At 53.0% G+C, this 14,864-nt stretch overlaps 1 pseudogene; it reads left to right on the forward strand.

The window, feature by feature from the left end:
- The first annotated feature begins 4,690 nt into the window (after nucleotides 1–4,690).
- Nucleotides 4,691–14,864, forward strand: part of LOC134757564 (peflin-like) — a 31,227-nt pseudogene continuing 21,053 nt past the window's right edge.

A 14,864-nucleotide genomic window follows, 5' to 3' on the forward strand; every position in this document is an offset into this window, starting at 1 on the left:
AGGCCGTGCTCCCTCCAGAGGCTCCAGGGGAGGACCCTCCCACCTCTGCCAGCTTCTGTGGCTCCAGGCGTCCCTGGGCCGCGGCTGCATTGCTGCACCTCTGCCTCGGTCTCCAGGTGGCCTCCTACTCTGTCAGCGTCTAACCTCCCTCTGCCTCTGTGTAACCTGCCTCTGCCTCTTGCCATGCGTTTAGGGCCAATGGGTTAATCCAGAATGACTTCCTTATCTCAAGATCTTTAACTTAATCACAGCCACAAAGACCTGCGTCCTGTCTGAAGAGAGGTCCTGTGCGCAGTTCCAGGGTCAGGAGGTGAACACCCGGTGGCCCAGCCTCAGCCACCCCAGTGAGGATGTGCAAGGTTTCAGAATGGCTGTGCTGCCCTGTTAGGAGCTATACACGCAAAAAGGCAACTCCGTCAGAGTCAGGGGTGCTGGATGCGTGCGGGGATCAGATGGCGTCGGATTTCCCAGGGAAGCTGGGGAGCAAGGGTCCTGCACCAAGGGAGGCAGGAGGCCGGAGACCAGCCCAGGCCCAGTCCAGGAGGAGCCTGGCCAAGAGTCCCACCAAAGCCACTGGAGCCTCCGTGACCCAGCCCTGGAGGGTCAGCGCTGTCCCTCAAATGGATTCCACTTCACACACAGGTCTCCCTGTCTGTGGGGGCTGCAGGGCTGGTGCCTGGGGAGCCCAGACTGCTGGAAACCTTCGGGGTGGGAGGCTCCAGATGGGACTTCCTGGCTTGTGTTTATGTGGAGCCCAGGCTGTGGGCGCCACAGTCAGGCACAGGTTAGGGGTGAGTTGTGGGTGATTTAAGAACTAGAAGCACAAGTAATGGCCTGATCCCCATGTCCCGGCTTTGCTGTGCGGTGGGAAAGACATGGGCTTGGGCGGCTGCTGGGGGTGGCCTGGCCTGCACCTGCTGGGGGTGGCCTGGCCTGCACCTGCTGGGTCCACCCCTGGCCACTAGGCTCACCCAAGGACAGTTGGTGACTGCCTGCCTCACTCCTACTGACCCTCAGGGGCCTAGGGGTCCCGTGAGGCGGGGGGGGGGCTAGGAACCATGCTGGAGGACGTGCCTGTGCCAGGCACACTAGGATGTCTACAGCAGGAGCCGGTGCTAGCAAACCCCACAACCTGAGCCCCAGAGCCAGGCTCCTCAGCCCAGGAAAGGGATCAGAGGCAGGAAAACCACACGGCAAAGGCTGTCCCGTGCAGTCATGGCTCCCCCACCACTGCCCACACATGGAAGGCAGCCGCAGCTGGGAGAAGCCATCTTCACAGACATGCCGTCCTTGAGGCTCTCACGCATGCGCACAGATGCTCCGTCCTCTCCCACCCCCCCCCCCCGCCCCCCGCCACCCCGGGCAGGCCAGGAAGTCCCATCTGGGGCCCCCCACCCCGAGGGTTGCCGTCAGTCCGTGTGCCCAGGCATCAGGGCCTGCAGCCCCCACAGACAGCGAGACCTGTGTGCGAAGTGGAATCTGTCCTAGGGACGGTGCTGACCCTCCAAGGCTGGGTCACTGGAGGCTCCCCAGGTCCAGTGGCTTTGGTGGGACTCCTGGCCAGGCTCCTCCTGGCCTGGGCTGGTCTCTGGCCTCCTGCCTCCCTTGGTGGAGCACCCTTGCTCCCCAGCTCCTCCCTGGGGCTGCGCACTGACACAGGGGCAGGAGGTGGGCCATCCTCTCCATGGACTGAAGACCTTGTCCGAAGGGAAAGCAGGGCCCGCCCAAGGCCTGGCTGGAAGAGTGGGTCTTGGTGGCAAAGGCGGCCCGTGGGGGCAGCCCACGCGAATGCTTCCCAGGCGCCCTGAGCCCCTGACCGCGGCTGAGCCTGCTGTACTCTGGCCCCTCTCATGGAAAGATGACCTGGGTCTACCATGCTCAGTATCACCCAAAAATTCCTACAGAAGTCTCTCGGGACAAGAAAAGGCCTTCTTCCCTCCCTCCTCCTTTCCTCTTCCTTTCTTTCATTAGGGAACAGCTTCCGGCCACCTGCACTGTTTGGGCGCCATCATAAAAAGCCGTGACGGCCTTCACAGAGCTCCAGGGCTCACGGGTGTGGCTGACCTGCCACAAATGGGGCGACAGAGGAGAGGGAGGGTCGGGCACCGATGGCTCAGGAGGGAAGAGATCCCTTCCGTATGGGGAGATGGGGGCTTCCTGGAGGGAGCTGGAGTGAGGGGCTCACCAGGGTGAGTCATCCAAGGGACCTGGGGGACTGGCCATGGGACACTGTGGTCCCACGTGGCTCCTGGATGCTCTGTGTGTTTGCTGAGCTGGAGGGGACGGGGAGCCCACGTGTGGGAGAGGGAGAGGCCATGCACGCCCTGAGTCGGGCTTTACAAAAACCTTCTGGCGACAGCAGGAGAGGAGCCAAGCGGAGGCAGAGCCAGGGAGAGGCGGTGGGGTAGTGAGGAGGATGTCGGGGTGCACGGGTTAGGAGACCCCCGAGCCCTGGGACCTGCATGCTGATGGTCAAGGTTGCAGAGGCGGCTGCTGTGGTGACCACAGAGCAGGGAGAGGCAGTGGGGTAGTGAGGGAATGTCGGGGTGCACAGCACCAGACCCTCCCAGATCTTCCAATTCAGTCCTGGGGGGACCCTACCCCAGATCTTCCAATTCAGTCCTGGAGGAACCCTACCCCAGATCTTCCGATTCAGTCCTGGTTCGGCCTGAGAATTTGCATTTCTAACATGTCCAGGGACCACAGTTTGAAAACCTCCACGGCTGACATGTAATGGGATGACTTGGTCCAATAAACGAAGGAAAAATAACAGGTGGCAACCTCAGGCAGCTTCATCCCAACCAGTAAGAAAGTAAATCCTTTTGTAAACTAAGAGGAAGTATTAATATGGGCGTTTGAGCAAACATTTAAGTGTTAGGACAAATAATTAAAAACTAGCACAGGCACCCCTGAAGCACGATAGGATGGCAACAGAAGGGCTGATTTAGTTTCCAAGAAATAACTGACAGGCAGTGTTGTGTGTGTGTCTACTGCTTAGGAAAACAAAACAAACCTTCAGACCGTTTTCATGAGTACTGAGACCAAGAAAACCACTGGGCAGTGGGTGGTCTGGAAATGTAAATGTTTATATACTCCATGGAGTACTGTATGAGTCATGGAACGATGTTTCCTATTGAAAATGTTTTTGTAAATGTGGGTTTCAAGGTTTCAAAGTGAACCCATATGTTTTAGGAGAAAGGACACACCAAAGAAGTAAAATAATTGGGTCAATATAAAAAGAAAGTAGAATATTGCCCAGAGAGGAGATGTGGATAATTCCTAACACGGATCAAAGGCACCAAAAAGGTGAACTGTGAGTAAGATATTCAGACCTGCACCGTCCCCTGCAGTAGACACAGACAACATCTTGGTAGGCAACTGGGTGAAAATTCAGAGACAACCCTAGGAACTATGAGGATGAAAAAAGTTAGCATTCATGGAATGAGGCACTGAAGAAACTGAAAAGCTGGAATAGCCCCATGAAATAACGAGAATAATTGTAGTATTCTGAACCGGGGCACAGGACACAGGACTGGAGTGGAAGGCCGCATGAGACCACCCGTGCGGGAAAGACCCAGGGATCACACTGGCCCAAAGGTGGGCACTTCCCAACTCCGGGATTTGTGCTACAGGCACTCCAGGCTCCACCACAGAACCGTGTCCAGCACGAAGGCAGTGCTGTCTTGCGGGAGGCAGGGCTGCACCACCACCGGGGCGGGAAGGGGTGCGGCAGGGAGGCGCCCAGTGTTTCCAGCTGCACGGGTCGGGGACCGCGCTGATGCAGAGCGCGGGGGCGCAAGTTAAACCTAAAGGAGGGAAGCTTTTGGGGGCGGAACAGACAACGGAGAACGCTGCGCACTGCCCTTCCCACGCGAATTGTGCTTTGCCTTTTTTTTATTTTTTATTTTTTTGAGACGGAGTTTTGCTCTTGTTGCCCAGGCCAGGAGTGCAATGGCCTGATCTCGGCTCATTGCAACCTCCGCCTCCCGGGTTCAAGCAATTCTCCTGCCTCAGCGTCCCGAGTAGCTGGGATTACAGGCGTGCGCCACCACGCCCGGCTAATTTTGTATTTTTAGTAGATACTGGGTTTCTCCATATTGGCCAGGTTGGTCTTGAACTCCCCACTTCAGGTGATCCACCGGCCTCGGCCTCCGAAAGTGCTGGGATTACACGCGTCAGCCACCGCACCCGGCCTTTTTTTTTTTTTTTTTTTTCAGAGTCTCGCTATCCACCGGGCTGGAGTGCAGTGATCTCGGCTCCCTGCGGCCTCGACCTCCCGGGCTCAGGCGATCCTCCCGCCTCAGCCCACGGAGTAGATGGGACCACAGGAGCCCAGCACGCCCGACTACTTTCTGTAATTTTTGTAGGGATGGGGTCTAGCCACGCTGCCCAGGCTGGTCTGCACTGCTGGGCTCAAGAGCTCCGGCCGCCTCCGCCTCCCAAAGCGCAGGGATCACAGGTGTGAGCTACCGCGCCCCGCCCAGAGTTTCCGACTGTTAGCGAATCACATTCACCTCAAAACTTCTTTTTATACAAGAACTGAAAGGCAAACTAAGTCCCTGCTCCATCACTGCCTGTCCCGGGTCGCAGCGCGGGACATTTTCTCCAAGCGCCTTCCCGGCCGGCGCGCAGGCGGCCTGTGCGGGAGCATCCCGGACAACGCGCATTTCCTGCGCCCCCGGAAGTGGCGGTAACGCCAGGCCCTGCCCCCGGCAGAGGCGGAAGCGGTGTCGCTCTGAGAGGTCGCCAGTCGCCGCAGGCGCCTCAGCCCAGCGGCGGGCCTTGGCCCTTGGCCGCCTACTCCTACCGCCCCAGCCCCGGGCGGCCCTGGGCCTGCTGCGGGCGCGGCGCTGCCCGACCAGAGCTTCCTGTGGAACGTCTTCCAGAGGTGCGGGCTGGCACCGCCCCGGCACCTCCCGCCTGCCCCGCAGCTGCCCCGGACCCTTGTCCCGACCCCCGCGGCCAACCCCGTTCCCTGCCGGTTGCCCCGCGGCCTCCCCCGTCACCTGCCGTGTCCCCAGCGGCCTCCCCCGTCCCCTGCCCCGACCGCCGCCGCCTCTCCCGTCCCCTGCCCCGACCCCCGCGGCCGCCCCCGACCCCTGCCCCAGCCGACGCGGCCGCCCCCATCCCCTTCCGGGTCCCCCGCGGTCTCCCCCGTCCGCTGCCCTGTCTCCTGTGGCCGCCCCTGCCTCCTGCCCGGTCCCTGTCCTGTGCGTCGGGCCCTTCCCAAGGTGCAGAGTGCGCCACTGCAGACCCGAGGTCACGGCCACCGGCTCCTGAGCCAGGCCCTGTTTCTCGCCTCGAGCCGTCAGGGGGAGGGTCTCCAGGGCGCTTGTTTGGGGAAAGCGGAAACAGACTGTCTGGGCCGCTGTTAAAATGTCAGCAGCCAAGGAAGAAGCAGCGACCTGGCGTCTGCTCGGGCCAGGTGACCTTTATGGCGGCGCCTTCTGTCCCTGGTCGCTTTTCCACTGAATGAATGACCGAAACTGTAGTAACTCATGGCCAGGGAATGGCTTAGTTATCTGAGGGAATCTTGTCTTGTCTGTGAAAAAGGGAAACTGGTGCAAATGGGAATTCAGACAGGCCAGGAGGGGAAGAAAGGGAAGGATTGAGGGGGGAAAAGAGAAAGATGATTGTCCTCTTAGGGAAAGACCACACTGGACGTCGGCTCCTGGGGCACTTCCTCGATTCCCCTGTACTCCTCAGCAGGACGGGAGAGGCGGAGGTTCCAGGAGGGAGCCTTCCAGAGTCGGTGCAGGGTTGACAGGAGACGTTTGTTTTGCTTTTCCTGAACTTTCGATCGCCAACTTATTTGGTCTTCTTGATGTTATAGGGTCGATAAAGACAGGAGTGGAGTGATATCGGACACCGAGCTTCAGCAAGCTCTCTCCAACGGTGAGTGGGCCAGTGGGACCTGGGTCTCCGGACCAAGAAGCCGCGAGCCTGCCCTGTTCACAGTGGATAACTTTCTGAAGTTGTTTTTCCAAGGACAAAGGAATCATTAGGACAAATTGTTATTACTGCTTCATGGTGGAGACGCTTCTGGTTTATTTTGTGGCTACCGCTGTTACTGCTTGGAGTGCCTCACCGAGCCAGCTAACAACTGCGTGCGTGAGCACAGGGAAAGACTTCTTGAGAAATGAAAACTAGATTGTAGATTTAGGAGGGGAATAGGAAGGTTAGCTCTGTACAGCCAAAAGCCTTTTGGTAAGTTGGAGGTCCTTGAATTTCCTGGGTGACTGCATCTTGGTGACTTCTCTGAATAGACCTTCGAGGGCACTGGGGGGTGATTGTTGGAGGGCTTGGGGAGCTCAGGCAGCACTTGTGTGGGAACGTGGCTGTTACAGGAACTGCAGAAACTGGGACTGGGTTCCTGGGGAAAGGATTGGGGGTGTTGGAGGCGCTGGCAGGGGAGTTATGGGGAGGTGTTCTTATCAGTGTGCGAATATTGGGCGTTCAGGCAGCGGGAAATCGGGTCCTTGCGTGTTGTGAGCTCCCTGGAGTTACGTTCTTGCCAGTTTCAGCTCAATTGATCCCCCTCCCCTGAGCTATCATTGGATACATTTTACTTCATTGAACACCTGACTGCTGCTTTTTCTGTAATCCCTCAGGGGCAGTCATCTTTTCTGATTCTGTGTATAGTTTGCCTTTCCAGATCCGTGCCATTTAAGCTAGAATAGGGGTCAGTTTTGAGATGTTGTGAAAATGTTGAAAGGCTCCTCGTTGTTAGTGGGAAGTATCTGATGTTGCCAGAGACTGAACTGGGGTGCGGAGGGCACTGCGGCTGCTAGACACTGCCTCGCTGCGCTGTGGGTGGGGGGGTGCTGGATTCAGCCTTACTGCCTAATGATTTGTGAGGATTTGTGTTTTCAGAGTGACATGTTTACCTTATATTCTGACATCCGTTCCTGATATGTGGCGTGTGGGCCACAGATGCTGGTGTATTATTTCACATGCATTTATATAGATTGTTTTCAGGGAATTCAGAAATGCTGTTATCTCTACACTAGTGATTGTGCTTTCTTGATTTTTCTCTTTTCATTATTCTTAAATCCTCCTTTTTTTATTTGCATGTCAGTTCATTTATACTCGGGAAGTGCAAGACATGGCGACTAGAAAGAGATGTCAAGAGAACCCGGAATCCAGTAGGCTACAATTTGGCATATCTTAGCTTAAAACTTCCTGAATGTTGACCACAGTGGATGCAAATGGCTCTGTGCATCGTCTGTTCAGTATGGTCAGGTGACCACCCAGGTTCACGTGGTTTGTCACCAGGGTGATACGAGCCACACGGAGTGCCCTCCTCAGAGGCCATGTCTCAGAGACGTTTATTTTGAGTGGTTTTCCAGCGAGTGATGCAAGATTTATGATCCATTTTAACAGCCTGCTTTTTATGCATTTGCTCAAATTGTTAGATTTTAAGTTTAGTTTTAGGTTTTCTGTTAAACTTGCTCAACTAGGAGTGGTGGTCAAATACTGGACGTCATTAGCATGGTAGCCTGCCCACCTTGGCAGGCTCCACTGGAGTGCTTTGGGGCCTGCCTGGATTCCAGTCCTGGCTCTACCAGTTTTGTGTCCTCGCCGTTACTGGGAGGGAGTATTGAGGAAATGCATGCGAGGTGTTTCCGTGATTCCTGGCAGGGAGCAAGTGCTCAGTAATTGTCAGCTGTGAGTATTAGTAGTAGCTAATACACTACTACTATTCTTGGCTAACAAGCCAGCTCAAAGCTTTGATGGTTTTCCATTACCTGATGATGGTGATGATGGTTTCCACTTACTGAACACTCACACGCTGGGCTAAGCACTTAACCCAAATCCAAGGTCAGCATTATTGTTTGGGGGTGGGGGAGACACCTCCTGCTCTGACTTGTGTGTTTGGGTTCCTGTATTTTCACCAGAGGGTGTTAGTCCTGCCCCAGTTCAGCTGGTCCTCAAAGCGTATATAGCTCTTTAACCATGAGCAGGTGTCAGTCAGAACATAAGCTTGATTTCAGCTGCTACTAAATATCTACCAGGAGACTGCTTGAGAGAGAGAATTGCCTGACAGGTGCTGAGTCCACCATTCCTGAGATACTTTGAAATCAGTGTCTGGCTTAACCCAAGCTGTGTATCGGGACCCTCTCACCGTGGTCCCAATGGAGTCACTTTTCTTAGGCGCCCCCCTTTACCTTGGGCCCTGAGCTTCCTCTGCCTTTCCTCTCTGCAGGATGAAGCCCCACCCACCTTTCAGGATGCAAAGCCGTCCTCTATAAAGTGCATGCGGGGCCAGATGCAGTGGCTCACATCTGACCTCCCAACACTTTGGGAGGCCGAGGCAGGGGTATCGCTTGAGCCCAGGAGTTTGAGACCAGCCTGGGCAACATTGTGAGACCCTGTTCCTTGAATTGCCCTGGGAGATTTCCTCAGCTTGTACTAGAGGCGTGTGGCCCCATGAAGCCCGTAGTCACCGTTCACCCTGAGAGACGCTGGCTTTGGGGCTCACACGCCTGCTGCAGGGCAGCCCCAGGAGATGGCCACCCTGTTTCTCCTGGAGCTGGAGCTGCGCGTGTTCTCAGAAACTGTGGTGGCTGTTCTCTTTTGTTTGCATCTTATAAACCTTTACCTGATTACATTTTCCTCTTCAATTTAGCTGCTAGAAAATTTAAAGTCAGGTTGGTGGCTCACCAGTAATGAGAGTTTAAAGTAGAGGTAAACTTTATGACATAGTCTTAGACTCTTCACTTTCTCCTCAGCCAACATGATTCACATTTACTTTATTTTGCTGTACTGTGAGTGTCTCTGCGTTTCCTGAATTCCTTCCGGAATAAGGCAGGTTGTTAGTAAGCACAGGTTTCTGGTCCATCTCATAGCCTCAGGCAGTGGGCGGTGCTGTCGGTGCTCCCTTTCCGGGTTACCTGTGGTAGCTCTCAAGTTGCAGGGCTGCGATTTGAAGCCTGATTTAGTACACCGTGTTTCTGTCGTGTTCTGTGGTGGTTTGCTCCTCACATGTGAGCATTCACCGTGGCCCTGTGTTTTTCCACCACACCTCTGCCTGGTGGCATCCTACTGGATGTCTCAACCGAGCCACTCTGTTCTGAAGATGCCCTTGTCCTCCACCCCTTTGCTTTGGGCTCTGAGCTTCTTCTGCCTTTCATCTCTGTAGGATGAAGCCCCACCCGCCCTTCAGGATGCCAGCCTTGGCAACATTGTGAGACCCTGTTTCTACAAAAACTAAACAAGTGTAGTGGTGCACGCCTGTATTCCCAGCTACTTGGGAGGCTGAGATGGGAAGATCACTTGAGCCTGGGAGGTTGAGGCTGCATTGAGCTGAGATCAAGCCACGGCACTCCAGCCTGGGAGACAGAGCAAAACCCCATCTCAAAAAAACAAAGAAAGCGGATGCGTGCCGCTCCTGCCATTGGATTATCGCAGCATTTTCCTTTTCTCTGATATGCGCCTTTTTCCTCATCGTGGGGGCTCATGTTTTCGTAGTTCCCTCTCGCTACTAGATTGTGAGCTGTGTGAAGGAAGGTTCATAGTTGAGTTGTATGTACAGGCACACAAAATTTGTCCTTGGATAGACACATATCAATCCACTTCCTTCTCCTCTCTGAATTTCTTTATTTAAAAAAAAAAAATTAGAGATGGAGTCTCACTGTCTTGCCCAGGCTGGTCTCAAACTCCTAGGCTCAAGTGATCCTCCCGCCTCTACTAATATGAATTATTAGCCTATGCTAATATGAATTCCTATACTAATATGATTGAAATTAGTTTGACTTCTATAATAATTGTTCTCCCAGATTGGGCTTCTGTTTTGATAGTAGAACTAAATTATTAGGCTATTTCAAGAAATTAATATATTAGTGGTAGAAAAACTGAAGCTACAAAATGGCGTGGTTTCTCACTTCAGTTAAATTTGTGCTTCTGAGTGCTTGTATTCTAGGTGAGACCGCACTGAGAAGGTATTTGTGGCCCATACGCTGATTCATTGATGAGACTTCTTTGCACAGGAGAGCTGCTAAAAATTACTGTGGTGAACAGGTATGAAGAAGAAGACTGTTCTCTGCCCTTCTTTTTGCAATAAAATGTTACAAACTATCTTGAGTTTGATCCCTTTTCAGGTGTTTGGGTTTTTTTTAACATTCACATATTTCTTGGAATTATAAGAAATTAACTTTGTGCTTCTGAAGTGGGTTTGCCTTAATATAACACTGATGTATTTGTAAGGGGCATTTTTAAAGCTGTACTTTAAAAAATAATAATTCTTACATTCGTTTGAAGGTTTTTTGTTTGTTTGTTTGTTTGTTTTTGAGATGAAGGCTTGCTCTGTCACCCAGGCTGGAGTGCAATGGCATTGATCTTGGCTCACTGCAACCTCTGCATCTGGAGTTCAAGCGATTCTCCTGCCTCAGCCTCCTGAGTAGCTGAGACTACAGGCACCTGCCACCACGCCCAGCTAATTTTTTGTATTTTTAATAGAGATGGGGTTTCACCGTGTTAGCCAGGATGGTCTCAATCTCCTGACCTCGGCCTCCCAAAGTGCTGGGATTACAGGCGTGAGCCAGGGGGCCAACATGGTGAAACCCTATCTCTACTAAAAATACAAAATTAGCTGGGAATGGTGGTGTGTACCTGTAATCCCAGCTACTCGGGAGGCTGAGGCATAAGAATCACTTGAACCCAAGAGGCAGAGGTTGCAGTGAGCTGAGATCGCGCCGCTGCACTCCAGCCTGGGGGACAGTGAGACTCCATCTCAAAAAAAAAAAAAAAAAAAAAAAAAGAATAGAATAACTCTTGTTTAGGTGTTACAAAGTCCAGGCCAGACAAATCTAAACTTTAATCTCACACCCAGTTCCTAGATTAGTCCCTTCTCCAGCTCAGGTTCGGCCTAAGCCTCAGGGTTCCTTACTTGGTGGGCACCACCTGCTCGCTTCCCCACCTTTGTTCCTCTTTTTCCGCTGCTGGCTCCTCCGGGGTTGGGTGTGTTCAGAGGCAGAGACAGGCTAAAGGTCTTTGGCTTTTAGATTCTGTTGATGGGTGAGTTCCAGATACTAGCTTTCTCTTGTATGATATTTCATTTATTTATCTATTAAAAATATTTATTTAGAACACACCATTCATGTGCCAGACCCTGTTCCAGGCACTGGGGATAGGGTGATAAATGAGATCAACAAAAATACCTGCCCACATTAAGCTCCTGTTCTAGGGAAGACAGAAAGAAAATACACGTGTCCTTAGTACATTAGAAGATTCCAAGTACTGTAGAGAAAAATAAAGCAGGCGGGACTCGGTGGCTCATGCTTGTAATCCCAGCACTTTGGGAGGCTGAGGTGGGAGGATTACTTGAGCTCAGGAATTTGAGACCAGCCTGGGCAATATGGCAAATCATGTCTCTACAAAAATAAATAAATAAATAAATAAAAATAAAATAAAAATTAGCTGGGTATGGTGGCATGCACCTGTAGTCCCAGCCACTGGGGAGGCTGAGGAGGGAGAATTGCTTCAGCCCGGGGGGTGAAGGCTGCAGTAAGCCGAGATCGTGCCATTGCACTCCAGCCTGGGTGACACAGCCAGACCCTGTCTCAAAAAAAAACGAAAGAAAGAAAATGAAAAAAAGAAAGCAGAGATGGGGCAAGCAGGGGAGAGGACTGGTGCTGGGGTCACAGGGGAGGGGCTGGGGATGCACGGGAGGGGCTGGGGATGCACGGGAGGGGCTGGGGATGCAAGCTTTCCTGAGTTCCCACAGTTCTCTGCCCCTCTCCTGTCTCATGGCACAAGGGCCCCCTGGGGCTTGCGGTGGTTTTGCACCAAGCTAATATCTTGTTCTTCCCAACAGATGGAGGCCCATTGAGGCTTCTCTGTCCTCCACGGGGAACAGCATTGGCCTAAACCTGCAGACACCATTGCAAAGGGAATTCAGGCAAACCGGCTGGTGAAGAATGATTCCAGCGTGGGGACAGAGGCTGACATTTCTTGTGTGGGTGATTTAATGTTGGGCCTCGATTTTTCACTCCCCCCGTAAGAGTATGACATAGCCACAACCTTGCCAGGGCCCGAGGGAGGGTGGATGGACTTATCCATCCCATAGGTGTTGCTCGTGGCTGGGTGACTTGCTTCTGGCAACGAGATTTTCACAGACACGGCAGAAGCAGAAGCCTGGAATGTGTGGTGCTGCCAGGCCTGCCCTCTAAGGCTCTTGATTTTCCCCACGAGATGTGTGTGCCCCAGGGAACAGCGGCTCTGGCTGTGGGATGAGAGGCGTGTGGAGCAGGCATGGTTCCCATCCTCAGCCTCGAGTCAAGGCCAAACTAGATCAGCCTAAGCCCAGCCACGCCACGGGTGCAGCAGTGAAGAGCAAATGCCAACTGTCCATGACAGTGACTTTCAAAGGGGCGTGTCATGTGCCTCATCCCAGCAACAGGGAAGGCATTTCTCTATCAGTCAGTCGGTAAATGATTATTGACAATGTGTGGGAAGGTGGAGTGATTTGAGTAGATTTGGCCTCTATTCTCATGGAGCTTCCTTTCTAGAGGGGAAGGCAGATGATGGATGAATAAATATGAATGATTCTAATAGGTTGGTGCAGCAGTCATTAAAAGTAATGGCAAAAAAAAAAAAGGGGGGGGGGGAGGAGCCGGTGCTGCAGTTCATTAATAGTAATGGCAAAACCCGCGATGACTTGTGTACCAACCTAACCCAGTAATCACAGGTCTGCAAAATGTGGCAATGGGCAAGTTCTGAGTGCTAGGAGAGCATCTAGCTTCCCGGAGTCGGGAGACGAGGGCAACCTAACCAAGGTTAAGTCCAAGGGAGGGGGGTGGGCAGGGAGCGATATTTCAGTGGAGACTCCAAGGACGAATGGTATTTAGAGAGTAAACCCCGATAGAGAGGGTTTGTGTCTGGCACAGAGAACAGCCTGTGCAAAAGCTGGCAGGGCGAGAGGACACCATGTGTTCATCCACCTGAGGGGCGACCAGCAGGCTGGAGCTCAGAGGGTTGAGAGGAGGATGCAGAGCCCGGGAAAGGCACCCTAGGCAGAGGGCACAGAAGGGCAAAGGCCTGGAGTCAGGCCTGAGCTTGTGTGGTTTGAGGAACGGACAGAGGCCTGTCCGGCAGGAAGGGAACAGCACAGGGGAGAGACCTTAGGCCAGAGCAGAGGGCAGGGCAGAGGGCAGGGCTGTGCTGGGCACTGTGGGCTGTGGATGGTGCTGGCATTTAAGAGGGGAGACCATAGACCAGGGCAGAGGGCAGGGCCGTGCTGGGCACTTTGGGCTGTGGATGGGAGCTGGCATTTATGCTCAGGTGATGGGAATATGTTAAAAGATTTTAAGGAGGGGAGTAACAGTTGGGATTAATGTGTATTCTGGGAATCTCAACAAAGTAAATTCATAGTTCGAATTTTCATAAGATTTCTGCACAGGCAGAAATAGGATCGTGTCTACAGCTGTGTAATGATTTTATTTAAAAATATTACTAAGTTTTTAAACGTGATTTCAAATGGTGTGTTTCTATTTCACATTGGACATAAGTAGATTGCAAGGCTAATGGAAAGTAGAAGAGTTAACTCACGAACATAAAAGAGATATCGATTTGAAAACAAAACATTTATTCATTTACTTCCGCTGCAGATTTCTTGACTGCTGAATTTCATGAGAAGGGATTGTTTAGGGAGGGTCGTGGGGCTGAAGACCTGGAGAGGAGCTGGTGCTACTGCTGTTCAAATCTGAGGGTGGTGGAGATGGAGTCTTGGGGAGGAGCACGTGCTGCCTTTTAAGTCTATGAGAGTTGTTGAGCTGGACGTCCAGGGAGGAGCCGGTGCTCCCACTGATGTCTTAGGTTGTGGAGCTGAAGACAATGAAGGAGCCAGTGTGGCTGTTCTGTGAGGGTCGTGGAGCTGGAGATCCAGGTGGGAGAGGTGTTCTAGCTTGGGGAGGAGCTGATGTTCCACCTTGAGGGCCCTGCAGCTGCAGACCCAGAGAGGAGCTGATGTTCTAGATTGAGGGTCGTGCAGCTGGAGACCTGGAGAGGAGCTGATGTTCTAGTTTGAGGGTCTTGCAGCTGCAGACCTGAAGAGGAGCTGATGTTCTACATTGAGGGTCGTGCAGCTGCAGACCTGGAGAGGAGCTGATGTTCTAGTTTGAGGGTCGTGCAGCTGCAGACCTGGAGAGGAGCTGATGTTCTACATTGAGGGGCATGCAGCTGAAGACTCGGGGAGGAGGAGATGTTGTAGTTTGAGGGTCATGCAGTTGAGGACTCGGGGAGGAGCCGATGTTGTTCGCCTTGAGGGTCTTTCAGCTGGAGACTCAGGGAGGAGGTGATAATCTTGATTGAGGGTCATGGAGCTGGAGACCCGGACAGGAGCTGATGTTCTAGTTAGTGGATCTTCCAGCTGTAGACCCAGGGAGGAGCTGATGTTCTACTGTTAGGTTCTTGCAGCTGCAGACCCGGAGAGGAGCTGATGTTCTAGATTGAGGGTCATGCAGCTGCAGTTCCGGAGAGGAGCTGATGTTCTAGTTTCAGGGTTGTGCAGCTGCAGACTCGGAGAGGAGCTGATGTTCTGATTTGAGAATCTTGCAGCTGCAGACCCGGAGAGGAGCTGATGTTCTAGTTTGAGGGTCGTGCAGCTGGAGACCTGGAGAGGAGCTGATGTTCTAGTTTGAGGGTCATGCAGCTGCAGACCTGGAGAGGAGCTGATGTTCTAGTTTGAGGGACATGCAGCTGCAGACCTGGATAGGAGCTGATGTTCTAGATTGAGGGTCATGCAGCTGAAGACTCGGGGAGGAGCCGAGGTTCTAATTTGGGGGTCATGCAGCTGAAGACCCGGGGAGGAGCTGAGGTTCTAGATTGAGGGTCTTGCAGCTGCAGGCCCGGAGTGGAGCTGATAT

The sequence above is a fragment of the Gorilla gorilla genome, chromosome 19 (assembly GCF_029281585.2).
Source record: "Gorilla gorilla gorilla isolate KB3781 chromosome 19, NHGRI_mGorGor1-v2.1_pri, whole genome shotgun sequence".
Taxonomy (NCBI): domain Eukaryota; kingdom Metazoa; phylum Chordata; class Mammalia; order Primates; family Hominidae; genus Gorilla; species Gorilla gorilla.